Raw genomic sequence first — 12,713 nt, forward strand, 5'->3', positions numbered from 1 at the left:
GTTCCTTCAGGGTCTTATGAGGAGCTCTGACTGATCTCCTGACCTCTTGTCTCATCTGTGGATGATCACAAGCACTTCCTTTTCCCCTGGAATTATAAGGCTAGTTCCTGCTCAGCCTATGGCAGTATGGTGCCTCAGACAGCAACTTGGTTCTGAGTATGGGTTAAAATAACAGAGTCTTTCCCCAGGGTTTGATAAGGCTCTTCTGTCTCCCTGAAACCACTTACCTGCTGGGTACCACCCCAGGTTACTGGATCAGGGTTACCCTGAGGCTTGCACTGACTAGGGCTGACCAGTGGCAGAGTTTTTCTACTGAACTTCCAAGTTTTGTTTTTCAGTCCTGGAACCAAGATGTCTGGGAACCATACCCACTGCCAAAGACCCAAGTGTCCCCAGGGACCTAGGCACCCTATGGACTGTTCCTAGAAGGCTGGAGCTCTTAACCTTCCTGTGGATTTTCTAGAAACTTGTTTTACTCAGTCTTTCTGTGGGTTTCACCACTCATGAAATTCATTACAGTCACAATTTTGAAGTCATTTGTATGGTCTGTGGAAGAGCCTGGGAATTCCTGGGCTTTCCTAACTCCACTCTGCTATCTTGACTCTGCCCCCTCTAAACTGTTTCACATTTTTTTTTTATCCCAGAAATAAGTAAGCTCCTTTCTCATGAATATCTTTGTAAGGAAAGTGCCTAATATAGCATCTCACAAATAGTAGACAATTATTGGTTTGATTGGTTGGGATGATGCACATCAAGTTGGTCATATCTTAATATTCTGCAAGCAATAGGTGTTCCCAATTTCTTCTTGGATTCTGAATCTAAGATATTATGGGGTGTCTTCTAATGCCCATTTTTATTACTTTCATCTTACACATGAGGCGTCAAAAGATATTGATTAGAATTAAATTAGAAAGCATTTCTAGAAATTATGCAGTACTTGCCAAAATAGTGAAGACTTTAGTATATCAATAACATTTTAGTTACTATTGTTTACTTAAGGGACATAGGATAAAGAGAAATATTTTTAACACAAAAGTGTTTAAATATTTAATGTATATCTTAGGAAATAATAATGATGAGAAATTTCCCAAGGAAAGGTGTATGTCTTTTTATTAATGTATATGAATACATGCATTTTTATGTAAATGTGCATGTGCAAGTATGCATATATGTAAATGTAAGTGTGTGTCTACTTGTTTTATGTATAATACATGCATACAAGATTATGTTATTATCAATAAGTATTGTACATGTGTATGTACACATACATGCATGTGTTTTGTAAATATAATCATACATGTTTAAAATTATATTGGATTCCATGAATAAATTTATCATCCTCATCATCATCATCCTTTTAATAGCACATTGAAAATAAATCATGACCAAGATAGAGAACTAAATGGTTGACAATGCAAAAGAATTTTAATATGAGTATAATTAAAATTAAAATGATCAATCTTCTGCTTAGGAGAAAAAGCCAATTTGTTTTAAAGTCAGATGATTTGTGGAATGTGTTATAAAATTCATTGTAGGTCTTATTATGTTTTATAAATAAGAAAAATAATTTTTAAAATAAGATTATTCCTGGAGGAGGGAAAATTTGATTGCTAGAGCTGGCCTGAACATTTTGTAAATGTACTATTTTTGTTTGCTCATTAGGATCCACTTAAGTATAATAATAATAATAATAATAATAATAATAATAATAATAATAATATTGCCAATCCTGGTTGGCTATCATTTTTCCTTTACAATTTATATGTAGAATATTTCCCATTACTTATAGCATTTATTAAAAAGCTAAATGAACAGCTAAATTCCACTTTTTTAGTGAAAACCCATTTGTTTAATTTTTAAATGATATCTTTATCATTAAAAATCAGATGATTACTTAATTACCTTAAAATCCCTTGACATCTTATTTTTACTACAATTGCTTTCATTTTCTTTGTGTTTGTGGAATAAAATTACTAAAAGAGCGGAGCAAATTAGCAATTTTAAACATGCATTCACTATATGTGGAATAATCATTATTCTTTTTGCATTATAAAGCTATTTATAAAGAATTTTAAATAGGATTTAAAATTGTACTAAAATTCAAAACAATATAAGATGCTTTCCCAAATGTAACTTTCTTTTCTCCCCTGCCTTCTGGGGGCAAGGGTGGGGGGAGGAGACAGACTTACTTTTGCAATTTGAATAAAGTCTGGCCAATTTTAAGGATTCCTTGTTGTCCCCCAAGTCCTCTAAATCTCTAAAATAAGGAAGAATTAATTCTACAAAGTAAAAAATCAGTTAGACTTGAAGTCAGTAATTGAGTCAAAACCTTCCTTGAGACACCACTACTTCATCAAAGGTGACTTACTTACCTTTGCAAAGCCTTTGAACCTTCACATAGAAAATGGGAACTAACAAACAAGCATGTATTAATGACTTTCTGTGCTTGATGTGCTATGTAAAGCTCTGAGAATTAAAAATAAAAAGGTGGGGAATGGTCCATGGTTTAATAAATAACTCATATTTTACAAGAGAAAGAAACACATAGACATATTTTCACATGTAATTCATTTTGAATAAATGCAGACTTTTGAAGAGAAAGCTGAATGATAAAGTAAAAAAGACCACAAATTTACAACTGAAGGAAAGACTGTGCTGCAGACAACTTGATGAGGCTTTGAGGAATTGCTAAATTTTCAGTGAGTATTCATTCTTCGATGAAAAAATCCTTTATAAATCAATGTTGATTATTTAATTTATCTTTTAAACTTATGAAAATAATGGGAAAATATTAACAAAATATATAAATTTTTTTAAACTATATTATGAGTATTTTTAACTGCCAGTTTAATATTTACTAAAACATCAGTGACTGAAAGGGACCATTAAGATTTCTTGGCTTTAATCATCTAATAAAATTTAATTGAATGAATACTATTTATCATTTCTCTCTTAAAGATGGAGAAAGTATGTTCACAAAGAATTTTTCACTTTGTCAGAGTGTGAGAGTTCCAGAAATTGAGAGCAGTGCTCAGAATACAAGCAAAATTTACGGCTTTGTCTTAAAGAGAGATAATCTAAAGTAGATTTCTAGTGGAATCAAATTTATTTTCTACTGGTGTTACTATTGACACTAGGGATTTTAATAGTTTATTTCCCTGGGTTTTTTAAAAATATCTATACTGTTGAGTTTTTTCCTCCAGTCTTGAAGTTTGTAATCAATAAAAGTGGTAAGGGTTTAGGTTTAAACTTTATGGTTAGTAAAGTTAAAAATAAATAATTCTATCTTGTTTTGTTCTGGTGATTTTCTGTGTCATTCTTCTTCTCTTTCTGGATCTACTGGGAATTCAGTCATGAAAAGTAAACAGTCTTAGGTACTCTGATTAATAGGACTTGATTTTGAGAAATAAGATTGGGGGAAAAGGCACAAAGACCTACTATAAAGAGAGAAAGAAAGGAGGGTGTCAACACTGATTAAATTGTATTCAAAAGATTTGAGTCAGAGAGGGAATGAGATACATTCCTATTTGGGCTGAAAAATCTATCTTTCTCTACAAGGAATGGAGAGAGAGGAGGGAAAGTAAAGGGAAGAAGGGGTTTATAAAAGGGGAAAGAACATTTGGAAAACAGAAGTGGATAACCTAATGGATTAAAACCAGAATTCTATATGTTACCTACAGAAAATACATTTGAAACAGAGATATATAGTGTAATGTTAAAGAGGGTTGAAAATATATTGTTTCAGCTGAAGGAAAAAAAAAAAAACATTAGATAGTGATCCTGATATCAGATAAAGGAAAAGCATATATTGATCTCATTAAATGTAATTACTGATCTTCCAACCAAGATAGTGGAGAGAAGTCAGGCACTGTTCTAAGGTCTCCTGTCCTGAACTCAGAACTAATGTGAATCCAGTCTCTTAATAGTATTCTCATCTACAATACCCAGACAAAGAAGCTAGGAGAACATCTACCAACAAGGTCTGTCTCAGCGGGGTGTGGGTGAGCTGGGGGCAAAAAGCAGAGAACCAGAGCAATGGTGGCAGAGTGAAGCACAGAGACTTACCTGAGAATAGCCACATTAGCTATGTGAGCAGTGGACAGAAGAGCTCCAGCAGGGCTGGAGCGAGAGTTGCAGGGCTGTGACTAGACATAGATCAGGTCAGTCAAGAGTCCAGTAATTTCAGTGGAGTAGCTAACTTTCCAGTTGAATGAAAGTGACTATTCCTAGAACAAAAACAGTAATACCCCTTCCCCAGGCTCTGTTGTGGGCAGCAGAATTCTCCTAGCACTGAGTGAATAATAAGTAGCCTGAGGGCATACATTGTTCCAGGATAATTCAGACCCTGCTTCTCCCCCCATCCCCCAGAGGCTAAGAGAGGCACAAATCAAGGTTACAGACACTTCAGAGAAAACCCCTAGCACCCCCTACTGGCCAGTAACTGTAGTTACTAAGGCCAGTTAGCTAAGCCTATAAGGCTTTCAACAACAAAGTTCTATGAACCAGCCCCTCCCCCAACACAAGATACTAGGAAAATGATGAAAAATTAGTGGAAAGGGGGATTCATCGAAAACTGCCTCAAAGACAAAGATCCCAATTCATGGAGATCTAGAATTTCTGAGGAGAATAGGAATTGGTGTCTAGTCCATAAATAATTCTTAGAAGATATCAGGAATGAGTTTAAAAATAAATTGGGAAAATTGGAAAAAGAAATGGAAGAAAAATTGACCGTTTGCAAGAGATAACTAACATCTCACAACAAGGAAACAAATCATTAGAAAATGCAATTGGGATAATGAAAAACTCTTTAAAACAGAGCTGACCAACTGGAAAGGGAGTTGCTAAAGGTAAATGAAGAAAAATCTTCCCTTTAAAACATATTGGAATCTTTAGTAACTAGACTCATGAGATGACAAGAATCTGTTAAACAAAACTGAAAAACAAAAAAAAAAAACTAGAAGAAAACACAAAATAAATGCCTTATTGTCAAAATGGCAGACCTACAGAATAAATCCAGCAGAGACAAATTAATAATTATTGGAATTCCTGAACATATTGAGAATAAAAAATGACCAGACACAATATTTCAGGATCTATTGAAGGCAAATTGCCATGATATCATGGAACCAGAGGGCAAAATAACTATTGGAAGACTACATTGATATATTGATATATTGATAGAATATATTGATCCCCTCTGAAAAGGAATGCCAAAAGGAAAACACCAAGGAATATTGGTTCCAAATTCCAGAACTGTCAGATAAAATAGAAAATTGTGCAAGCAGACAGAAAGAAACAATTTAGAAACCAAAGGACCACAGTAAAGACTACACATGGATTTATGAACATTAAAGCATTGAAGGGCCTGCAATACAATATTCTGAAGAGCAAGCTAGCATGGAATGCAGTCAGGAGTTAAATATCCAGCAAAACTGAGCATCATTCTCTTCTAGGGAAAACATTGACATTCGATGAAATAGGAGACTTCAAACTGTTCCTGATGAAAGACCAGAGGGAAATAGAAAATTTCGATTTCAGATAGAAAACTCAAGAGACACATGAAAAAGTAAGAAAGGGAAACGAAAAAAAAATACTACTATCCAATAAAATTAAACCAGCTATATCCCCACATGGGAGAAAGATTCTCATAATTCTTGAAAACTGTAACTCTATTAGAGAGAATATATTTACCCTGAAGTAACGCAGTTACATGATTTGTCTGGGACTCTGGTAGAATGCTTTAAAACCAGTATCTCCTTACAAGGGAGGACAGTTAAAGAGACAGGAGGCTAAAGGACACTGCATCAGTTAATCACATTACATGAAGAGTTACAAAGTACCTATTGCATGCAATAGAGGGGAAAAAGGGAAGAGGTGAGAACCAACTGAATTTTACTCTCTTCAGCTTGACTCAAAGAAGGATTAACATACACACACTCAGTTAAATTAAGAAAATATTTTTACTTCTCAAGTATTAAATGGTGAAAGGAGGAGGGGGTAGGAAAAAAGTAACCAACAGAAGGAAGGGAAGGAAGAAGGGACAAAAGGAAAGGGGAAAGAAAGTGGAGGGGATTTTGTATAAGGAGGCAAATACACTGAAGGAAGTGATATTCAGAAGCAAAATATTGGAGAATATGTATAAGGTGAAAAAAAGAGGATAAAAACAGGGATGATATCATAGAGGGCAATAAAGTGTTAGTAATTATAACTTTGAATGTGAATGGAATCAACTATCCCATAAAATATAAGTGAATAGCAGAGTATATTAAAAACCAATAACCTACAATATGCTGCTTACAAGAAACTCATTTGAAGGAGATATAGATTAAAGGTAAAAGGTTGGAGTGGGATATATTTTGCTTTAGTTTAAGTGAAAAATTCAGGGGTAGCAAGCCCTATCTCAGAAAAAGCAGCTGCAAAAAAGGAAGGAAACAATATCCTACTAAAAGACAATGAAGCAATTTCAATAATAAACATGTATCCCCCAAGTGGTATAACATCCAAATTCTTAGAGGAGAAGCTGAATGGGTTAGATGTAGACAGAAAAGTAGCATTGATGGGAGACCTCAACCTCCCTCTCTCAGATCTAGATAAAGATATCCATAAACTAAACAAGAAGGAAGTTGAAGAGGTAAACAAATTATTAGAAAATCCAAGCATGATAGAACTTTTCAGAAATTGAGTGTGGATAGAAATATATATATATATATATATATATATATATATGTATATATATATATATATATATATATATATATATATATATTAGTTTTTTTCTTCAGAACATGGCACTCACAAAGAAATTGAGCAAGTACTAGGGCATAAAAACCTAATATTCAAATGCAGAGATGCAACAATAATGAATACTTCCTTCTCAGATCATAATGCAATAAAAATCACATGTAATAACAGACCATAGAGATATAGACATGAAATTAATTGGAAACTAAATAACCTCATTTTAAAGAATGAGTGGATCAAACATCAAATCATAGGTAGAATTAATTATTTTATCCTAGATAATGAAAATAATGAAACAACATGCCAAAATTTATGGTATACAGCTAAGACAGTTATTAAGGGATATACTATATCATTAAATGCTTACATGAGTAAAATAGAGAAAGAGAAAATCGATGAACTTAGCATGCAACTAAAAAATTAAAGAAAAAAATCAAAATCCCCCCATTAAATACTAAATGAGAAATTCTAAACATTAAAAGAGAAATTAAAAATCAAATGCAAGAAAATTGTTGAAATAATAAATAAAACCAAGAATTGGTTCTATGAAAAAAAACAATGAAATTTATGAAACTTTAAGTAATTTGATTTAAAAAGTGAAAGAAGAAAGCCAAATTACTTGTATCATGAATTAAAAATTTGAAATCTTCACCAATGAGGAGGAAATTAGAGTATTATTTGAAATTATTTTGCCCAACTGTAAGCCAATAAATTTGATAATCTAATGGATGAATATTTGCAAAAATATAAGTTGCCCAGGTTAAATGAAGAGGAAATCAAATATCTAAACAAGCCTATCACAGAAAAAAGAAATTCAATAATCAATCATTGAACTCCCTCTGAAAAAATCCCTAGGGTCAAATGGATTCAGAAGTGAATTCTATGAAACATTTAAGGAACAATTGTTCCCAATTCTGTATAAGCTCTTTGGAAAAATAGGTGAATAGGTAACTCTGCCTAAATACTTCTCTGAAACCAATATGGTATTGATACCTAATCCAGGAAGAGTCAAAACAGAGAAAGAAAATTATAGAACAATTCCCCTAATGTATATGGATGCAAAAATCTTAAATAAAATCTTAGCAAAGTGATTAGACCAAGGTATAAGTAGGATAATACACCATGGACAAGTAGGATTTATCCCAGGAATGCAGGTTTGGTTCAATATTAGGAAAATTGTTATTATAATTGAGTAAATCCTTAACAACCCTAAGAGAAACATACAATTTTCTCAATAGATGCTGAAAAATACTTTTAAAAATACAGCACATGTTCCCACTAAAAACAAGAATAAATGGATTGTCCCATAGAATGATAAGAAGTGTCTATCTAAACCATCAACAAACATTGTCTGCAATTTGGATAACCTAGAGGTATTCCCAATAAGATCAGGGGTGAAACAAGGATGTCCATTATCACCACTGCTATTTAATATAGTATTAGAAATGATAGCTTCAGCAATAAGAAACAAAAAAGAAATTGAAGGAATTATAATTGGGAAGGAAGAAACAAAACTCTCACTCTTTTCAGATAACATGATGGTGTACTGAGAGAATTCAAAAAAGTCATCTAAAAAACTATCAGACACAATTAGCAACTCTAACAAAGTTGCAGGATATAAAAATAAACTCACATAAATCATCAGCATTTCTATATATCAAAAACAAGATACAGGAGCAAGACCTAGAAAGAGAAATCCCATTCAAAGTAACTTCAGAAAATATAAAATAAGGGTGGCTAGGTGGATAAAGCACTGGCCCTGGAGTCAGGAGTACCTGGGTTCAAATCATGTCTCAGACACTTAATAATTACCTAGCTGTGTGGCCTTAAGAAAGCCACTTAACCCCATATGCCTTACAAAGAACCTAAAAAAAATAAAATACCTGGGTGTCTTCCTTCCAAGGCAGACTCAGAAACTCTATGAAAACAACTACAAAACACTTTTCTCACAAATGAATAGGCTAAGTTAATATAACAAAAATGCCAATTCTACCTAAATTAAACTTTTTTTAGTGCCTTGCAAATTAACCATCCAATAAATTACTTTAATGATCCAGAAAAAATCATAACTAAATTTACATAGAAAAATGTCAAAAATGTCTAGGGTTTTCATAGAACAAGTACAAAAGAAGGTGGCTTAACCTTGCCTCATCTAAAATTATGTTATAAAGCATCAGTCATCAAAACTTTATGGTATTGGATAATAAATAGAGTGGTGGATCAGTAGAATATACTAGGTGCAGAAGAGACAGTAGGAAAGGATTATAGTAATCAAATGTCTGATAAGCCCAAAGAGTCCAGCATCTTGGATAAGAACTCTCTCTTTAATAAAAACTGTTTGAAAATGTCGAAGTTATTAAGGCAGAAACTTGGATTAGACGAACATCTCACACCCTATACCAAGATAAGGTCAAAATGGGCACAGGATTTAGACATAAAAGACAGTATTATAAGCAAACTAGGAGATCAATGATTAGTTTACCTGTCAGACCTATGGAAAGGGAAGCAGTTTAAGACCAAGGGAGAGATGGTGAGCATAATAAAAACAAACTAGATAATTTTGATTTCATTAAATAAAAAAGCTTTTGCACAAACTAAACCACTGCAACTAAGATCCAAAGAAAACACAGAAAATGCGAAATAATTTTTACTAGTATTTTTGACAAAGCACTCATTTCTAAAATATACACAGAACTTAGTCAAATTTTCAAAAAAATTTCATTGTTCCACTGACAAATGGTAAAAGGATATGTAAAGGCAATTTACAGATGAGGAAATCAAAGTGATATATAGTCATATTATTCATTGCACCAAATCATTACTTATTAGAGAAATGCAAATTAAAATATCTCTGAGGTATCACCTCACTCTTCTCAGAGTGGCCAATATGACCAGAAAGGACAATGATTAATGTTGAAAGGAATGTCAGAAATCTGGAACACTCATTGTTGATGGAACTGTGAACTCATCCAACTTTTCTGGAGAACAATTTGGATTTATGCCCAAAGGGCAACAAAAATGTGCAATACCAAGGAGCTGAAGTAAGGATTACACAGGACCTAGCTACATCAAAATGCCTGGTATATGATATTTCAAAGAGCAAGAGAGCTTTGATTGCAGTCAAGAATTCATTATTGGATAAAATTGAGCATTTTCTTCAAGGGGGAAAAGATAGACACTTAATGAAATAGGAGACTTCCAACATTTCCTGGTGAAAAGACAAGAACTGAATAAGAAATTTGGACTTTAAACAGGAGATACAAGAGATTCATGAAAAGGTAAAAAAGGCAAAAACAGTACGGAAGTAAAACAGTAAATCCAGTAAGATGAAACTGGATATATCCCTACCAGGGAGAAAGATTCTCATAACTCTTGAGAATTGTAAGTCTTTTAAAGAATATACTTAGCCAAAAATAATGGACACTCATGACTTCTCTGTGACTATGATAGAATGATTTAAAAACAATATCTCCTTAAAGTGGGGGCAGGAAAGAGATCAGAGGTTGGAGATTATATGGGGAAAATCACATTATATGAAGAGGTACAAAAAGACCTATTGCAGTAGAAGGGAAGAAGGGAGGAGGTGAGAACCACTTGAATCTTACTCTCATCAGATTTGGCTCAAAGAAGGATAGCCATACACACACTGAGTTCAGACACTTACTTTACCATTTTTTAAAAGAAACTTTATGTTTAAAGAAGATAAAATATCAGTTTGAACCCTTGTTATATTACTAGCAATAACAATTTTAATTGGTATAAAATAGTTTGAAAATTGTTTTTCAATTCTAACATTCACCCAAGGTAAAGGAAACATCATTTTTAATAGATTCAAATTCTGAAATACAATCTTTACTGTCCACAAAGACTTGGAAAAGGAAATTGAAAAAAAACTATATGAGGTTGTGTTAATTATAGGAAATTTTATATTTATATACAAATATGAATGCATATATTTATTTGCATATTTTAATAAGTTTAAAATTCTGACTTAAGAAACACTGCCATGCTACATATCAGAAATAACTGCTTCATAATATCTCTTTGAAAAGTTGGTCAGAAAACCAAAATCCATACTGGTGCCAGAGATATTCCTTATTTAAGAGAATGAGAAAATTATGAAACTAGGAAAAATTAAAAATGAATAGAAATACAGCTATTGTGGTGACAGATAAGGCTATGAATGAATTTTCTCAATTTGCATAAAATTCACTCAGTCATCTTCCCTTTCTTTCTCCCCTTTTCTATTTTGGTTCACTTAAGTCAAATCCTTACCCTTATCCTGATTTGTGTAAGATGAATATTTACTTTAAATGAAATATTGGAAAATATTTTGAAAAATACATTTTCTAATCTGGTCAACATGTAAGACATAGAAGTTTCAAGCAAATAGGTCCTCAAATATTTGCTACTCCATTATAATATATACATCTTTCTCTTCTTAAGTGATTTATGCTACTAAGTCAGGTCACTGGCTTTTCAATGTGAGAGAATAAATGTCCAGCTACCATGACAACTGGATCATATGCCACCTCCTCAAACATTTCTTCTTCTTCATCCTCTTGGTACATTGGATCAGCTGCAGATGGAAGAGGTGGAGAGACTTTGGATGAATAACTTGTATCACTCTCTGAGTCACTACATTTTGCAGTAGTTATGAGTAGCTGCCCCAACTGAGCCAACTGCTTCTGGATTCTTTTCATGAATGAGGAGGGCCTGTCTAATTGCCTCATTATCATCCACTGCCACTCCACCTTCTTGCCACTCCTGAGAAGCATTGATGTCTAATGCACTTTCCTTCATCTCTTCAGAGTCATAAACTCCCTGGACTATGCTCCCGCTAAACCAGTTTGATCTCTCTATGTTGGGTTTCCCTTTCACTGTTACCTGATGAAGATCATCCTGGTCCCCCATATTGATGACAACATTCTGAATGTATAAGTTCTCATAGCATTGATCCTTGGTAGTCCATGCTTCCTGGTGTGTGCACCTGAAAGGCCAGAAGCACCAGCAGCAGCAGCATCACATTCCTTGCTTTGTTTAGGAATGGGATTTCCATAGGTTCTGGCTCAAGTATTTCATAGGCAAAGTTAAGATCATCAGTTTCTTGTAAGCAGTGAATAAATGGGCTCACTCTGTTCATTAAACCTTTCAAAAACTATTTACCATCTTTTCTGGGCATTGCTGAATCTTCCTCCTCCACTTCTGCTTCACAAAAGTTACAATGGAAAATTTCTGTCCCGAGGTCAAAGAGTTGACTGGCTTCCAACTATTTAAAAATACTATAGCAAGTGGGGTATTTGAAAGAATCTTGAATAGTGGAATCTCTTTCCTCATCATCATCACTACTCCCCCCATGTGATCTACATTAACCAAAAGACAATAATTAATAAAGTTATAATTATGCTAAGTAGCATTGCCATATGCATCTTTCTCTACTCTCATTCTGTATTTGTGAACTTATCACCCTTCAAGTTGTTCAGAACTAATCAAGTTGTTTCTGATCAAACTTCAGTAGTTCCAAAATGTCTTCCTCCTTTACGCATGGATTTTGGATCAGGCTGAGGCAAAAGCATCTTCAAAGCCATACAATCCTCATAACACATATTTAGCATGTATTTTCAAAGATGGTGGAACCCCTGTAAGGACATATGAGTCAGTCATTTTATGCAGAAAACCAGCACTTTGAAAATTAAGGGAATGTCCCTCAATTGGGGAATGGCTTAACAAACTGTGGTGTATGTATGTCATGGAACACTATTGTGCTATTGGAAACCAGGAGGGAAGGGAATTTAAGGAAGCCTGGAAAGACTTTCATGAACTGATGCTGAGAGAGAAGAGCAGAAGCAGCATAACATTGCACACCCTAACAGCAACATGAGGTGATGATCAACCAACCTTAATGAAGTCCATCCCTTCAGTGCAACAACCAGTTTCATTTGGTGCTATCTGCAATGGAGAATACTATCTGT

At 33.7% G+C, this 12,713-nt stretch overlaps 1 pseudogene; it reads right to left on the reverse strand.

Annotated features, from left to right (window-relative positions):
* Nucleotides 1-11,122: 11,122 nt before the first annotated feature.
* On the reverse strand, nt 11,123-12,423 carry LOC141489826 (general transcription factor IIE subunit 1-like; annotated as a pseudogene).
* Between the last annotated feature and the right edge of the window lie 290 nt (nt 12,424-12,713).

Source organism: Macrotis lagotis, chromosome 5 (assembly GCF_037893015.1).
Source record: "Macrotis lagotis isolate mMagLag1 chromosome 5, bilby.v1.9.chrom.fasta, whole genome shotgun sequence".
NCBI classification, from domain to species: domain Eukaryota; kingdom Metazoa; phylum Chordata; class Mammalia; order Peramelemorphia; family Peramelidae; genus Macrotis; species Macrotis lagotis.